At 36.0% G+C, this 17,194-nt stretch overlaps 1 long non-coding RNA gene across 1 annotated transcript in view; it reads left to right on the top strand.

Annotated features, from left to right (window-relative positions):
* Window positions 1–10,190, top strand: part of LOC112668168 (uncharacterized) — a 31,751-nt gene extending 21,561 nt beyond the window's left edge. The window contains exons 2-3 of the long non-coding RNA XR_007408553.1: window positions 5,403–5,507; window positions 8,545–10,190. This is a non-coding gene — a long non-coding RNA (uncharacterized LOC112668168). The remainder of the gene's footprint in view (window positions 1–5,402; window positions 5,508–8,544) is intronic.
* Window positions 10,191–17,194: the final 7,004 nt, after the last annotated feature.

Raw genomic sequence — 17,194 nt, 5'->3', positions numbered from 1 at the left:
TTTATCTTGCTGGTCCTGATTTGTATCCTTCATATTAAAACTGTAAGGATAGTGCTTTCCTGAGTTCTTTAAATTGTTTTAGCAAATTATCAGACTTGAGGGGGTCCTGGGAACCCTCAAATTTATAGCCAGTTGGTTAGAATTTGAGGTGGTCTAGGACCCCAAACTTGTAGCTGGTGTCTGAAATGAGGCAGAATTACTGGGGTCTGTGGAATCTGTTCAAATTCAGGAAGTTAGTGTCAGATTCTAATTGCATGTATTGCAATAGGATTTCTAGTTGATAGACTATTGATTAAATCAACCTGAAACTTGGATTTATTATTTGAATTTATATGGTTCTTTAGTTTTTAAAGTAATATTTTTCTATAGTGTCATTTTATTATTTATTGACACATTACAAGAGCAGTTAGCTTTTGAGTTCTAACTTGTAGACTATTTATAACCTGATATTTGTTTCTCTAACTGCTAATATTTAGAGGATTTTATTGTTGACATCATTGGAAATAATATTAAAACTGATTACAAATCTTTTATTGTAGGTTGTTGTCAAATATTAAAAGCTGTATAGAAGGCTTGGCTTTAACATTATTCAAGAATTAGTAATAAAATTTCCTTAAGTCAGATAATTTAAGTAATCTTTGTGACTGGTGTGGGGATATAATATTACTATTTGTTTTACTGATTACATAATAATAAGTAGCAGAATGAAATTGAATCCCTATATACATCACTCATAAAAATTAACTTGAAATGAATTAGAGACCTAATTAAATTAAATATAAGACTTGAAACTCTAAGACTTCTAGAAGAAAACATAGGGAAAAAGTTCCTTGACATTGGTCTTTGTAATAATCTGGACATTGACACCAAAAGCACAAGCAACAAGAACAACAGGCATTAAGTGGGATTACATCAAACTAAAAAGCTTCTGCACAGCAAAATAAATAGTCAACAAAATGAAAAAGCAACCTATGGAATGGGAGAAAATATTTGCAAATTTTGTATCTGGTAAAGGGTTGATATTCAACATATATAAAGAATGGATGTAACACAATAGCAAAAAAACCCAAAACAACAAAACAATTAAAAAATAGGCAGAAGAACTGAATACTTTCCCACAGAAGACTTATAATTGGACAACAGGTACATAAAAAAAGTGTTCAACATCACTAATTGTCAGGGAAATGCAAATGAAACCACAGTGAGATATCACCTGATGCCTATTAGATTGCTATCAACAGAAAGACAAGAAATTGTCTTGTGTCTTGTGTCAAGTGTTGGCAAAGCTGTAGAGAAAAAGAAACACTTATGAACTGGTGGTAGAAATGCAAATTGGTGCAGCTACCATGGAGAACAATGTGGAGATTCATTAAAAATTAAAAGTAACTGTCATGCAGTCTAGTAATCTCATCTCTGGGTATGTATCCAAAGGAAATAAAAACAGGATCTGGGAGAGATATCTACATCCTATGTTCATTACAGCATTATTTGCAATAGCCAAGCTATGGAAACAACCTATGTGTTTGTCAACAGATGAGTGGAGAAAGATGTGGTAAATGTATATATGATAGAATGTTCAACTCTGAGAAAGAAGGAAGTTTAGCCATTTGCAAAAATTTGGATGAACCTTGAATGCATTTATGCTGAGTGAAGTAAGTTGGAGAAAAAAATATAATGTCACTTACATGTAGAATCTTAAAAAGTCAAATTCAGGAAGTTTTAGGAAGCTGGCAGAGTGAGAGGATCCTGAGCTCACCTCATCCTATGGACACACTGAGATAATATAGTGAGATCTCTGCAACTAACTCTGAAAACTGGCAGAAGGGACCTTCCACAGCCAATCACAAAAAGAAGTTCACATCAAAAAGAGTAGAAGGGGTGGGAACACAATTTGGAATCAAACCCCCAACACACAATAGGAGGGACATCATAAGCACAGAGAACCAAGAAAATCAGAATCCACACCAGGCACAGGGGGCTTGAACTGGAAGAGAAATCCCCATAACATCTGGCTTGAAAATCAATGGGGCTTAACATCAGGAACTTCAACTTCAACAAAAAGGTATAGAATATAAAAGAACCAGTCAGAGGTGAAGAATTCAATAATTGAAATAAAAAATATGCTAGAGGAAATCAAGATTAGAGGAGGAAGAGGAACTACCAGTGATATGGAAGACAAGGTAATGGAAAGCCATCAAGCTGAACAACAAAAAAATAAAAGAAAAATAAAAGATGAGAACAGGTTAAGGGACCTCTACAACATTACCAAGCATTTTTTATTATGGGGATCCCAGAAGGAGGAGAGAGAAAGAGGGCAGGAAACTTATTTGAAGAGATAATAGCTGAAAATTTCCCTAATTTGGGGAAGGAAACAGACATCCAGATCCAAGAAGCACAGAGACCCCTCCCTAACAAGATGAACCCAAGGAGTCTACACCAAAACACATAATTAAAATGGCAAAAAGTACTGATAAAGAGAATTTTAAAACAGAAAAAAAGAAATGAAAACAGTTACATGTAAGGGAAACCCGATAAGACTATCAGCTGATTTTTCAGCAGAAACTTTGCAGGCCAGAAGGGAGTGAAATGTATTCAAAGAGTTGAGGGAAAAAACTTTATAACCAGAAATATTCTGCCCAGAAAGGTTATCATTCAGAACAGAAGGAGAGCAATAGAATTTCCCAAGCAAAAATTAAAGCAGTTCATCATCACTAAACGGGTCTTATAAGAGATATTAAAGGAAATTCTTTAACTGAGAAGGAAAGGCCATAATTCAAAGTAAGAAAATTATGAAAGGAAAAAAAATTTCACAGGTAAAAGGAAATATAGTTTATGTAGTAGATTAATCACTTTTAAAGCCAATATGGCTTGGGACACCTGGGTGGCTCAGCGGTTGAGCATCTGCCTTCAGCTCAGGATGTGATTCCAGGATCCGGGATTGAGTTCCACATTGGGCTCCCTATGAAGAGCCTGCTTCTCCCTCTACCTATGTCTCTGCCTTTCTTTCTCTGTGTCTCTCATGAATAAATACATATTAAAAAAAATAAAGCCAGTATAGCAGTTAAAGCTCAAAAGTAGTAAACTCAGTTAAATCTACAAAAACTAGTGAAGGGATGCACAAAATAGAAAGATAAAATATGGTATCATGTATATAAAACATGGAGGGGGGAGTAAAAATGTACTGTTTTTAGAATGTGTTTAGGACCATCAACTCAATATAGATTGCTATACATATAAGCTGTGATGTATAACTCTAATGGTAACCACAAATTGAAAACTTGTAATAATAAATAATAAAAAATAATTTAAAAATAAATAGTAAAGAGAAAGGAATCTAAGGACTCTAAGTGTAAAAATAATAATAAATAATACTACATAATAAAGAGAAAGGAATCTAAGTGTAACACCAAAGAAAGCCATCAAACTGTAAGGGAAGAGAGCAAGAGAAGGAAAGAATAGAGAAGACCTATAAAAACACCCCAGAAAACAATTAACAAAATGGTAATAAGTATATATAACTTATCCTTAATTACTTTAAATATAAATGGACTAAATGTTCCAATCAAAAGGATAGGGTGACTGAATGAGTAAAAGGAATAAAGACCCATTTATATGTTACCTACAAGAGATTCACTTCAGATGTAAGGACACACATAGACTGAAAGTGGAGGGATGGAAAAGATATTCTGTGCAGATGGAAATCAAAAGGTAGAAGGCTTCTTTTAAAAACGGAATGTCTAAAAAAAATGGAATGTCTGTGTTTTCTTCTTCAATCATGGCTCCCTTGACCCTCCAGAGTGTCAATTTGAACTTAGGGAGACTTTCACAGCCAGCTTATATACACTCTCCTCTTTTTGGGCCAGAGGACTATGACTTGCTACTTAGGATATGTCACCTACTTTGGAGAACTTGTTTTCTTTTGAGATCATTAGTGATAGGTGTCCTCTTACTCTGGTCCAGGCTTTATGATTTTGGCAGTGTTCTAATTATATCAAGTTTGGAGTATAGGTGCTCCCTGAATATTTTATCAAAAATGGAGTTAGCATTTCTGTTTCTCTGTGTCCGTATTCTTTTTGACTGGTTTTAGAAAAGAAAAAAAGAAAGAGACAACCGTTCTCTCATTGTAAAACTGGATTCCTGAAATCATAGACTTTTGACAGAAATTTGGACAGAGGCAACATCCTATGATTGGAAGAAAAAATAAGAAATTCTTGACTTTAAGTCATCTTGTCTCCTAGGACAAATTCTCTGTTTGGATCATTTACTCATCTGCAATGTGAGGGGTTAGATTAATTTCTAAGATCTCTTCTAGAAGGAACTCTGTGATTCTAGGAGGGTGGGGGTACGGCTTTGGTTGGCAGTTTATTGGTGTACCTTGGATCATGCTGAACAGCATGTGAGTATTAGATTTCTATAGGGAACCTGGAGAGTAGAGCACCAAAGACTAATTTTAGAATTTTCTTGTAGGTCAGAAACTGTAAGTATTCCCAGTTATGGTGGCCTTCCTATTGAATCTAAGAGTAATCTTTTGTTCACATATGTGGGTCACATCAGAAAGTAAGCCTTACAAATATAACTACACAAACTTAAAACTTACTTTCACCTTTATAGGTATTATCTGGGGAGAGGAAACTCTGATGGAATATTTGGAGAACCCAAAGAAATATATCCCTGGAACTAAAATGGTCTTTGCTGGTCTTAGAAAGAAGAGTGGGAGAAAAAAGCTTATTCAATATTTGAAACAGGCAACATCTTGCAACTTAGAAAATATTAGTTATAAGCCAAAATTTTCCAATATCAAATATTGCATGTTTAAGTAAGTCATATTTGATCTTTTTTGATCAGCCTGTAGTAAGTTTAACATTTAAAAAAAAGGTTTAAATTTTTGATTGTGTGTAATCTACTAATCAGATGCCTTTCTGAGTTTGGACTGACTTTTGTCTGCTCAATAAGGTCAGCATGGAGGAGGAGAGGAAAGAGAACTAAAATCGATTGTGCTTCAGTAGTCCCTACAGGCACAAAATATTTTATAAGCCTAGAAGCTGCTATTGATGATGAAAATAAATTCCACATACTTATTTCTCTGTAACTGAAATGTAAATATGGCAGAACTTAGCTTTAGTTTTCAGTAAGCTATGTTTGGTTATACATTTGCCTTTATTATAACTTTATTGTATTTATTGTTATAGCTTTATTATAAGTAACTTTAAGAAAAAAATAAAGTCAATAATTGATCTTATCTTAGGAATATTATTGGAACAAAAGGTAATTTTTTGACCATGAGTGATATAAAATAAAACCTAGAGAGAAGGAGAAAAGTATGTTCTACATTAATAAGCATTTATGTCACATAACATATAGCATTTTTACATTAATCCTTTTATGGTACCTTTCTAATCCAGAGTAATGGAAGGCTGGACTGCACGGAGAGATACCATGTACCCTGAGAAAGAGGAAGAAGAAAAAAATAACCCTTACCATTAATTGGAAAGACCTCCTACCTCACAGTAAGTAGCTATGAGGCATGGCATAGCAAGTCCACCACAGGGCCTGTGTGGAAGAGAATAGTGGTTCTGTGTGGTGTGAGGTGGCCCCTGAAATAGCTATGCAGTCCTACAAGCACTCCATTACCCAAGTGTATGGCCTAGTGCAAGAAAGAGAAGGTCTTTCCTTACCAAAGGGTTGGGTAATGGACTGGTCAGGAGTCATTATGGGTGAGAATAGGATATCCATTATCTAATTTCCACTTCACAACAACACCCCATAAGGTACATTTTTACCTTCTCATTGAGACTTGTGCCAGAACCAGCATTTGGATCTTCTGCCTCAATTCCTGGTGACGTTTTACCATATACTAGGGATAATATGTTAGTTAACTTATGCTACTACTTAGAAGTCACCCTAACCCCAAATTTTCAAAGTGAAGGGAATATTGAAAAAGCTGTGATTTTCAGAAGGTTTTATTAAGTCCACTCAGGGCTTAGACTTAATTTTAATGCTTCTGGCAAGTGGGAGCTCAGTGCCACTACTGAATAGAAGAGTGTGTCCCTGGGGACTAAGGTACACTTGACCAAGTTGAGCTTATTATTCTCTCCTTGGAGAAATTCTTTGATGAGGACCGAGACATCTGTAGGGACTCCAAGAGTGTGTTAGGGATGTTACCAGTCTCAGAGCTGAGTTGGGTTTGCAAGGATATAGAATTTGGTAACATACCTCATATTTTAATTTACATGGGACAGAGAACTCTGTAAGAAAGAACTTGAACTTAATTCATATTTGTAATTATAGGTCATTTTTATACAACTCTGACAGATAGGTTTGGTGGCTTTGACAAAAAGCCACATTGCAGGGAAGAGCAAGAAGGAAGCCCTTGTGTTTGGAGTTTAAATACTTTTTGCCCTAGGAGAAGCAGGAAGAAGATAATGTGAGGAGAACTGAGATGGTAAAGGTCAGTTGGGTGGAAATAAAGAAGTATTAAGTAGATTTTTTGCATTTAAAAAATCAAACAATGATAAGATGTTGAGTGTTGCTTTACATTTGTGTTTATCTTTGTAAGAGCAAAATAAATACCTCTTTGCTTGTAGTGATGTTTCTGGCATTAGAAAAAAGTTTGGGGACCCCTGGATGGCTCAGTGGTTGAGTGTCTGCCTTTGGCCCAGGACGTGATCCTGGAGTCCTGGGATCGAGTCCCATGTGGAGCCTGCTTCTCCCTCTGCCTGTGTCTCTGCCTCTCTCTCTGTGTCTCTCATGAGTAAATAAATTTTAAAATCTTTAAAAAAAGAAAGAAAGAAAAAGTTTTGGAGAAAATTTGCAAATAAATGCAGTAATTAAGATTCTGTAGTATGATAGGCTTTATTATTGAATTAATGTATGGGGTCTCTGAGAGGCTTAAATCCATCTTTGGGTCAATTTATATGAAGGGATTTTGGGCACTGTGTAATTTTATCTTGTGTCATCAACTGTGTTTGCCAGATTTCTGTATGGTTCTTGGTTAGGACTAGTCACGTGAGACATCTGCCTGATTCTAGAAAGCAGCAGAGTTAGGGAAAAGCCTTCACATTTGTAAGGTCAGTGCAGGGCGCCAGGTGCAACCCACACTTGTCGCTCATCTGTTGACAGTAGCCTTCATGTTGTTGGGCAGCAGCTGGGCCCTCAGTTTCTCCATCGCCTACCAGATCTCTTTTAGTTTGAGTCTTGGGCCATCCATGTAATAAAGGTCTGGAATGATGAGAAACAGACGAAACGATACCAATTTGTCATCACAAGTTTGTCCTTCCTGTGTCTACTTTGCTTCTGCTCCTTCCTATTTGCCCTACTGACCTATAGTAACTTTAGGCCCATCACCAAATGCAGAGTCAAACCTTCCACAGCCTTCCCCAGTTCTCCTTTGTGCACTTAGCAACTTTGCTCTGATCCTTGAGGTGCTCCCTTCGGGACCTGTGTTCCTCTTCTCCTCAAATTGTGTAAGGTCTCCTTTAGTAATCCCCTCATTCCCATCGCTCACAGTGGTCCAGCATTCCTGGTCAAACCCTAACCGATACGGGTAGTGTGTCTGTGCAACACACCCCCTTATGATAACAAGAACTTCAAAGGGGATTACTCTCTAGGTACTCTCCAACCTAAATTTGAGGTACTTTGATGAGCAAAAGAAAATATAATGAACTTGACAACCTGTAAGGTGGTCAAGTTACTGGAGTTTACCATTGTCTACTAAACTTGAATTAAAGATTAAATAGAAGAAAGATTCACATTAATCAGAGAACAGATTGCTATGAAATCTTTAAGAAGTATCCTTGTTTTATTTTTTTAAGATTTTTATTTATTTATTCGTGAGACACACAGAGAGAGAGAGAGAGAGAGAGACGCAGAGACACAGGCAGAGGAAGAAGCAGGCTCCACGCAGGGAGCCTGACGTGGGACTCGATCCAGGGTCTCCAGAATCAGGCCCTGGGCTGAAGGCAGTGTTAAACCGCTGAGCCACCTGGGCTGCCCAGTATCCTTGTTTTATAGGACCATTAACAGGAACTGAGAAACTTCAGTAGAAAGGAAATGTTAATGCTGATTGCATATCAACAAAAATATATTTGGAAAGTATTACAGTTGGATGATTATATATGATTTATCACTTTTAGCATAGGCAATTCTAAAATATGTCTTGGTAAGGATCTGAAAGAATGAGTGTCATTTCATTTCATTAGAGTAAGAATGTGAGATCAGTTATCTTGGCAATTATTTGTGTGTTTCAGAAGGAACAGGGAACTCTTCAGAAAGCAGGGAACATTGTTACTTGCTGTGTTCTTAAAATTCTTTATACTAGCAAGTGAAGTACTTTCCAGATGAAGACCTCTAGTCAGTGGTTCTTGTGGAAAACAACATGTTATTTAGTTCAAGAAGAATAATTTTTTAATTGAACTCTCGTGTCCCACAAGATGTTGTGTATAATATAGCATGATTTTTAAGAGTATTTGCTTATTCTCCCTCAACATCACATTTTTCTAAAATATTAACATAGGGAAGAATTAACAATCAAATTTTCTTCTCTAGATTTTTCACTCAGTGATCATTATCATCAACTCGTGAGTTCAAAATCACATTTTCTTCAGTCCGAATTCTTCATTCTCCACAAAGCAGGGACTCATTTAAGCACAGAATATTATGGTTGTAGAGACAGGTAGGACTGGGGCACCACCATAGGGGTGGGGTGTTGCATGAGGGCATAAGGGCTGGTGACAGGCACTAAGAAAGCAGAGGAAAGGCTACAGAAAGGGGCACTATTTATTACATTTGGAGGATTGGGCCAGATCTCTCATTTTCAAATATACTTCATGTACAGAACCATTTGTTTCTCTTCACCGAAGCCATAAATTCATTAGGCTTATCTCCTGTTGTTCAAGCCATTGTAGGTGACGATTTCACTCACCAAATATTTGATCCCTACTTAATATGGATCACCTTTTTGTAGCTCCAAATAAGCAGTTTCCATGTTACACTCTATCTGGTGCTAAGGACAGGGTTACAGAGCAGCATCCTACTTCTAGGTAGCAATTTCTGTATTAGTCAACTGTGCTATAGTAAGAAAATCTCATGGACTTGGGACAACAAAAACATTTATTGCTTATTCACAGAGCATGTAGCCTGTGGTCAGCTGTGGCTCTGTTCTAAGTATCTTCTCATTCTGGGACCCATGTTAAAGAGGAAGCACCTATATGGGACATTCCTATTCTCGTGGCAGAGGGAGAGATCAAAAGCCCTAGAAGAAGCTCCTGATGATTCTTCATAAAGCTTCTGCTCAGCTATGGTATATGTTATGAGTGCTCACATTCCAGTGACCAAAACATATTAAGTGGCCAAGCCCAATGCCAATGAGGTGGGGAGGTATGCTCTCCCTGCAGGAGGAATGTCAAGTCAAATAACAGTAATATGTCATCCTATTAGAAGGAAGAGGGTAGTGAATAATGGCAACGAAGATACCATCTACCGTAAACATGTGCAAGCATTTCCTTTGCTCATATTTTCACTTCAGACCGTCGCTCTGTTGGACCCAGCCTCTTTGCTCTTTAATTTACTTATTGCCTGGGCCAATCACACCCTAGGTGCTAGCTTTGCTCTATTTTTTAAATTTGTTTTTTATTGCGGTATAATTGACACCTATCAGTTTCAAGAGTAAAACACAATGATTCAATATATGTTGCAAAATGAACACTATTAGTGAGACTAGTTAGCATCCATCACCATGTGTAGTTACAAAAACTTCTTTCTTATGATGAGAATATTTGTTTATTCTCTCAACATCTTTCAAATATTCAATGCAGCATTATTAAACTATAGTCATCATGCTATACATTTCATCCCCATGACTTATTTTAAAACTGGAAGTTTGTACCTTTTGACCCTGTTCACCCATTCCCCCATCTCTGGCAACCACCAACCTGTTTGCTATGAGTTTTTGTTTGTTGTTTGTTTTTTAAAATTCCACATTGTAAGTGAGATCATAACGGTATTTGTCTGACTTATTTCACTTAGCATAATGCCATCCAATTCTATCCATGTTGTTGTAAATGGCAAGATTTCATTTTTTTTCGGGCAGCCCAGGTGGCGCAGCGGTTTAGCGCCGCCTGCAGCCAGGGTGTGATCCTGGGGACCCTGGATGGGTCCCGCATCAGGCTCCCTGCACGGGGCCTGCTTCTCCCTCTGCCCGTGTCTCTGCCTCTCTCTCTCTCTGTGTCTCTGTAAATAAATAAATAAAATCTTAAAAAAAAAGATTTCATTTTTTTCTATGGCTGGATGATACTCCATTGTATGTATATACCACAATTTTTTATCCATTCATTCATCAATGGGCCCTTTGGTTCTTCTGTATCTTGGCTATTGTGACTAGTTCTGCAATGAAGATGGGGATGCATCTTTTCAAGTTTGTGTTTTTACCTTCTTTGAGTAAATACCAGAATTGGAGTTGCTGGGTCATATAATAGTTCTTTTTTTTTTTTTTTTAAGATTTTATTTATTTGAGAGAGAGAGAGAGTGTGTGCAAAAGCCATAGGGAGGGGGGCAATGGGAGAGGGTGAGAAGATGACTCTCCACTGAACGTGGAGCCCGATGATGGGGCTTGATCCTAGGATCCTGAGATCACAACCTGAGCCAAAGTCAGACACTAAAGTGACTGAGCCACCCAGGTGCCTCTTGATAGTTCTATCTTTAATTTTTTAAGGTACCTCCATACTGTTTTCCATAGTGACTGCACTAATTTACATCCCATCAACAGTGCGGAAGAGTTCCTTTTCCTTCACATCCTTGCCGTTTGTTATTTCTTGTACATTAATAGCCATCCTAATAAGTGTGAGGTGATATCTAATTATAGATTTGATTTGCATTTCCCTGATAATTAATGATGTTGAGCACCTTCTCATATGCCTGTTGACCATCTCTGTGTCTTTGGGAAAATATCTTCTGCCCATTTTTAAAAACTGGATTTTTTATGGGGTTTTATGTTTTGTTTTGGTTTTTTTTTGCTATATGAACTCTTTATAAATTTTGATGGTTAGCCCCTTATTAGTTATATGATTTGCAAATATTGTCTTCCACTCAGTAAGTTGCTGTTTCATTTTTTTTTATCGTTTCCTTTGCTGTACAGAAGATCTTCAATTTGATATAGTCAGACTTGTTCATTTTTGCTTTTCTTGCTTTTGCTTTTCGTGTTAGGATAAAAAAAAATCATCGTTAAGACCTATGTCAAGGAGCTTTCCATCTATGTTTTCTTCTAGGAGTTTCATTGTTTCAGATTTTGCATTCAAGTCTTTAATCCATTTTTTAGTTAATTTTTGTGTTTGGTATAAGATAGTTGTCAAGCTTCATTCTTTTACATGTGGCTGTCCAGTTTTCCCAACACCATTTATCAAAGAAACTGTCCTTCCCTACAGGTATTCTTGGCTCATTTGTCACAAATTAATTCACCATATATGCATGGGTTTATTTCTCAGCTCTCTGTTTTGTTCTGTTGATCTATACTTCTGTTTTTATGCCAATATCATACTTTTAAAATTATGGTAGCTTTGCAATATAGTTTGAAATCAGGGAACATGATGCCTCCAGCTTTGTTTTCCTTTTTCAAGATTGCTTTGACTATTCAGGGTCTTTTGTAATTCTGTACAAATTTTAGGATTATTTATTTGTCCTATTTCTGTGAAAATGCCATTGGAATTTTGATAGGGATTGCATTGGATTTGTAGATTACTTTGGGTAGTGTGGATATTTTAACAATACTGATTCTTTCAGTCCTTGAGCATGGAATGTTCTTCCACTTATTTGTATTTTCTTTAATTTTTTTTCATTAATGTCTTGTAGTTTTCAATATATAGGTCTTTTACTTTCTTGGTTAATTTTTTTCCTAGGTATTTTCTTCTTTTTGATGCTATTGTAAATGTAGTCATTTTCTTAATTTTTCTTTCTAATAATTCATTATTAGTGTATATAGGTACAGCAGATTTTTGTGTACTGATTTTATATCCTGCAACTATATTAAATTTATTAGTTCTAATAGTTTTTTGATGGAGTATTTACGGTTTTATGTATAATATTATTGTATCTGCAATTAATGACAGTTTTATTTCTTCCTTTCCAATTTTGCTGCATTTTATTCCTTTTTCTTGTCTGTTTGCTCTGGTTACGAATTCAAAAATACTGTGTTCAATAGAAGTGGCAAGAGTGGGCATCCTTGTCTTATTCAAATCTTAGAGAAAAAGCTTTCAGCTTTTCACCTTTGAGTATGTTAGCTGTGTAATTGTCATATATGGCCTTTGTTATGTTGAGATACATTCCCTCTATCCCCACTTTGTTGAGAGTTTTTGTCATAAATGGATGTTGATTTTTGTTAAGTGCTTTTTCTGCATCTACTGAGATGATTATGTGGTTTTTATCCTTCATTTTGTTAATGTGGTGTATCACATTGACTAGTTTATGGATATTGAACCATTCTTGCATCCCGGGAATAAATCCACTTGATTATGGTATATGATCCTTTTAACGTATTGCTGCATTTAGTTTGCACCCTTCTTTTATATTAGTTCTTTAAGTAAAAACCAAAGCATTCACTTGTGAAATTTCCCCCATTTTTTTCTTCTTTTTGTTCTGATATTAGTAATTCTACACTTTGAATATTAATATTAATTGTGGATTATTATTGAATACAAACAGTATCATTTGGCATTTAAGAATATTTGTATTTTTTTATATAGATTTCATTGGTTGTTATACTCAATCAATGGTATCTTATGTTGTTATCACTTGTACTTTAATGTAAATATTTTATCTCCCTAGCTAGACTGTAAATGTTCTTTGAAGAAAGGGATATCCTTACATTATATCTTCAATGTCTGACTCAGCACTGATAATTTAAGAAATTTTAGCAAATTACCTTATAAAGATCAGGGTATTTTTAAAATATTGAATCTGCCCATATTCTACTAAGTTTGAGTTTCTAAATGTAGAGAAAATAGTTTGAAATAGTTAAAAGCCAATCAATTTATTTTATCAGCAAATCATTCTTCAACAAGATACTTTGATTATTGCTAATTTTTCTTCTGAGATAAAATATGTATTGATTTTAAGAAGAAAACAATATCTAAGGCATTTATGGCGTGATATTGTAGTGTATTTTCCTCTCTCTTTTTTAAACTTTTTATTGGGTAAATTTGACATCAACATTGTGTAAATTAAAGGGGTACATCATATTACTTTGATATATTTATATATGATGGTTGTGGTTGTAATACTTATCATATTACATACTTATAGTACAACATTATTGTCTATGTTCAACAAACTGTGCATTACATCTCTGTGGCTATTTTAGTATGTGTTACAAGTTTGTACCCTTAAATACCATCAATCTTATCCTCTTCCTGCTTCCCTGGTAACTACTATTTTACACATACTCTCTCTCCCTTTTTTTTTTTTAATTTTTGGTATATGTTTGACTTTTTTATATTCCACATATAAGTGATATAATACAGTACTTGTCTGGTTTATCATATGAAGCTTATTTTTCTACCTTCATTGGTCATCATTGTTCAGCTGGGTATCTTTGAAATTTTAAAAATTTGCCTTCTAGGTACTTAGTATTCTTTAATATAATTATGAATGCAAGTGGCTTATTGCTCAGAGTGGTTTCAGTTTCTAAATTAAAAAAAAGATAAAAGAATAAGGAAATGTGATTTAATGTAAACAAATTTTAAATGGAGAATTGAATGTATTATATTAGGTTGAACAAATACCAAATATTTATAGCAGGTATCTGACCAAAATGTGTGGAACCATGACAGATTACACTGGAAGACAGAACACAGCTTCATAATATGAAAGCAGGTAAAACTTCATAGAAGATGTGACTTTCAAATAGTTCTTTTTTTAAATTTTTATTTATTTATGATAGTCACACACAGAGAGAGACAGAGACATAGGCAGAGGGAGAAGCGGACTCCATGCCCCGGGAGCCCGACGTGGGATTTGATCCCTGGTCTCCAGGATCGCGCCCTGGGCCAAAGGCAGGCGCTAAACTGCTGCGCCACCCAAGGATCCCAACTTTCAAATAGTTCTTAATGGAAAATAGAAGTTTGAGAGCCAGGAAAGGGGAGAAAGGCATTGAGGAGAAAGCCCAGAAGAGAGAAGGGATCTGTATGCTTTGAGAATTTTCGGCAGGGAGTAGCAGACGATAAGGAAAAGGAAAAGAAGAGATGGAAAATAGCAGTGATGAAGGGTCTTCCTCTTCCATTAGTTTCTCAGGGCTGTTGTAACAAATTACCACAAACCTGGTGGCTTAAGAAAACAGAAACTTATTCTCTGATAGTTCCAGAGACCAGAACTCCAAATTCCAGGTGTTGGGGAAGTTAATTTTTTTCTGGATGCTCTGAATTCATTCCATGTCTCTTTCCTAGCTTGTGGTGGACGGCCAGCAATCCTTGGTATTCTTTGGCTTGTAGGTTCATCACTCCAACCTCTATATACTTCTGTCTTCACATGACTTTCTCCTCTATGTGTCTCAGTCTTCTCCTCTGTGTCTTAGAAGGAAAAGTGTCATGGGATTTAGGACCTACTCTGAGTTTAGGATGATCTTATCTTGAGATCCTTAATTAAATCTGCAAAGACTCTCTTTCCAAATAAGATCACATTCACAGTTTCTGGGAGGACGTATCTTTTGAAGGTTTACCATTCAACCCACTGCACATCTTTGACAAGGACTTAATCCTATAAATAAAAATTTATAGGCTAGTCTGTGCCATTTATTACACTTGTGGAAGACAACACTGTTTGGTAGAGAATGGATAAATGAAGACTTGAATTAAGTTGAGTGAGTTTGGAGAAAAGCTAGATTCAAAAAGAGATTTCTGAGGTAAGATAATCCTCACATTGAGTGTTTAAGATGGAGAAGAATGAGAGTGATCTTGAAAATGATAAATTTGAGGTGTCTGTGAGACATATAGGAGCAAATGCTTTGTAGCAGTTGGAAATGTGGGTTGGGGATTTAGGAGGGAGCTTGTGTGATTAACTGTTAAATCAGTGGCTCCCAATAAACCACATCTGTAAATATTCCATTCTTGTCACTCCTCTGACTGCATTTGTCTATGATTGGCTTTGGCCAATGGGACATTAACAAATATGATGCAAGCTTGATAAGCCTTTGTACAGAAGGGCAGCATGGCAGCAGTACCTTTTATATGATGGAGAAAGTAACTTTCACCTTATGCTAATCTAATTTACCCTTTGTGGCATATATTCATCTACCCAGTTACTTTGTAAATTTATTATTGTCTTGTCAGTTACTGTGGGTTACAAATTTGTACTAGATTAAGATGAAATCACTACTAGGATAGAGAATAACAATTTAAAACATAGACACATGTTAAGATTCTACACAAATAAAATGGGGGAAGAAAGTGCTTACAAAATTTAAAACCAAGTAAGACACCTGTGATGCTTAATTTTGTGTCCTCTTGAGTAGGCAACAGGGTACCCAGATTAAACATTGTTTTGTGGTGTCTGTGAGGGTATTTCTAGATGAGATTAGCATTTGAATGAAAGACTCAGTAGAATGCCCTCTCCTGTGGGATTGGACACCAACCATTCATTCCACTGACATCCTAAATAGGACAAAACGTGGAAAAAAGGGAAGTCAGCCCTTACCAGTTGAGCTGGAACACCCCATCTCATCTTCTTCTGCCCTTGGACTGGGATTTATATTATCACTCCCCTTGTTCTCAGGTCTTTGGACTTGCACTGAATTATACCACTAGCTTTTCCGGATTTCCAATTTATAGACAGCATAGCATGGGACTTAGCCTCTATAATCATGTAAGTCCCTCATAAGAAATCTCTATATGTATGTATGTATGTATGTATGTATGAATATGGACATAATACTTTTTGGTTTTATTGGTTCTGTTTCTCTGGAAAACCTCAGATATACAGCTCCTCAGGTTTTGGATTTGGCATAGACCATGACCAACTTCTGATACTAAATTCCTATAAAGATAAAATATAAATATCTCCATAGAACTTACAGTTTAGAGACTTTTAATCTTTTTGGAATTGGAATAACCTTTTTTTTTTTGTTTGATCCCATGGACCTCTATTTCCTAAAATAATAATATGCCAATTTTAATTTTTTTGAAGTGAATGTTTCATTTTGAAAATTGCATCAACATATCTGATAATGCCTATTGTTGATATAGTAAAAATCTGTTTTTGGAGATGGAATGATTAGGAGACAGAAATTCATTGGGCTTCAAGATAATGGTTTTAAGTTGTGGGATGTTCAGAAGGATGGGATGAAACCAGAAGCAGATCAGCGGTTGTGCTAAGCAGATGACTTTGGAGGAGTTATGTGTCTGCTTTATTTATTTATTTATTTTTTTTATGTGTCTGCTTTAGATCTCAGTTTCCATGTGTGCAAAATGAGAGTGGATTATTAAATGATCTCTAAAGTTCCATCTCATTCTAAAATGTAATAGATCCCCTTTGGAATGACAAAAGTTATCTTGCATGTAAGCCAGTGCTTTGACAGAAAGAATGATCAATCAGTAAGGAATCAAAAAGGAAACCCTTGATCTTAAAAACTACAAGCGAGAAGGCCCCTATACCTTCTCTATTCTTCAGTGAGAGGCTACTTGGGCAATATTTCTGGCTTGGTGGAAGGAAGAAGGGGTAGATACAGAGGGAGTCTGTAGAGCTTCTTCCTTGAGCTGATTGATTTGTCATCACAGTATCATACTTTTTCAGGGTTAGTGCCCTACAATAGGGTTCTGTTGGCTGCAAATGTAGAATCTGTTACAGACAGTTTTGGTGGAATTTACAGAATTACACAGAGAGGAGGGCATAATTGCAGAAAATTGTTTGAGCTTATAGCATCCATTATTTTGTAAGGGGATGTCTTCAAGTTTCCATATTGGGCCAGATATTTTCCATTTGTCCCTCCATAGCTTATATAGATCCCTCTTTGTACCTGATACTCTCTACCTAGGAAGGGTAACCTATATGGATTCTTTCAACAAGCTCCAGCACATCTTCTAGCTTCTAGTTGGGTCTAGCTTCTAGTTGGGATAGGAGGGAGAGAGAATGAGTTCAAGCTATTTATTCCTGATGCCTCTCCTTTGAGGTCAATTTGAGCTGTTGATATCCTTTGACAGGCTGTCACTGCTCCTCT

The sequence above is a fragment of the Canis lupus genome, chromosome 36, assembly GCF_003254725.2.
Source record: "Canis lupus dingo isolate Sandy chromosome 36, ASM325472v2, whole genome shotgun sequence".
Lineage (NCBI taxonomy): Eukaryota > Metazoa > Chordata > Mammalia > Carnivora > Canidae > Canis > Canis lupus.
The sequence above is the reverse complement of the archived record's forward strand: the minus strand, read 5'-3'. Positions and strand labels throughout refer to the sequence as shown.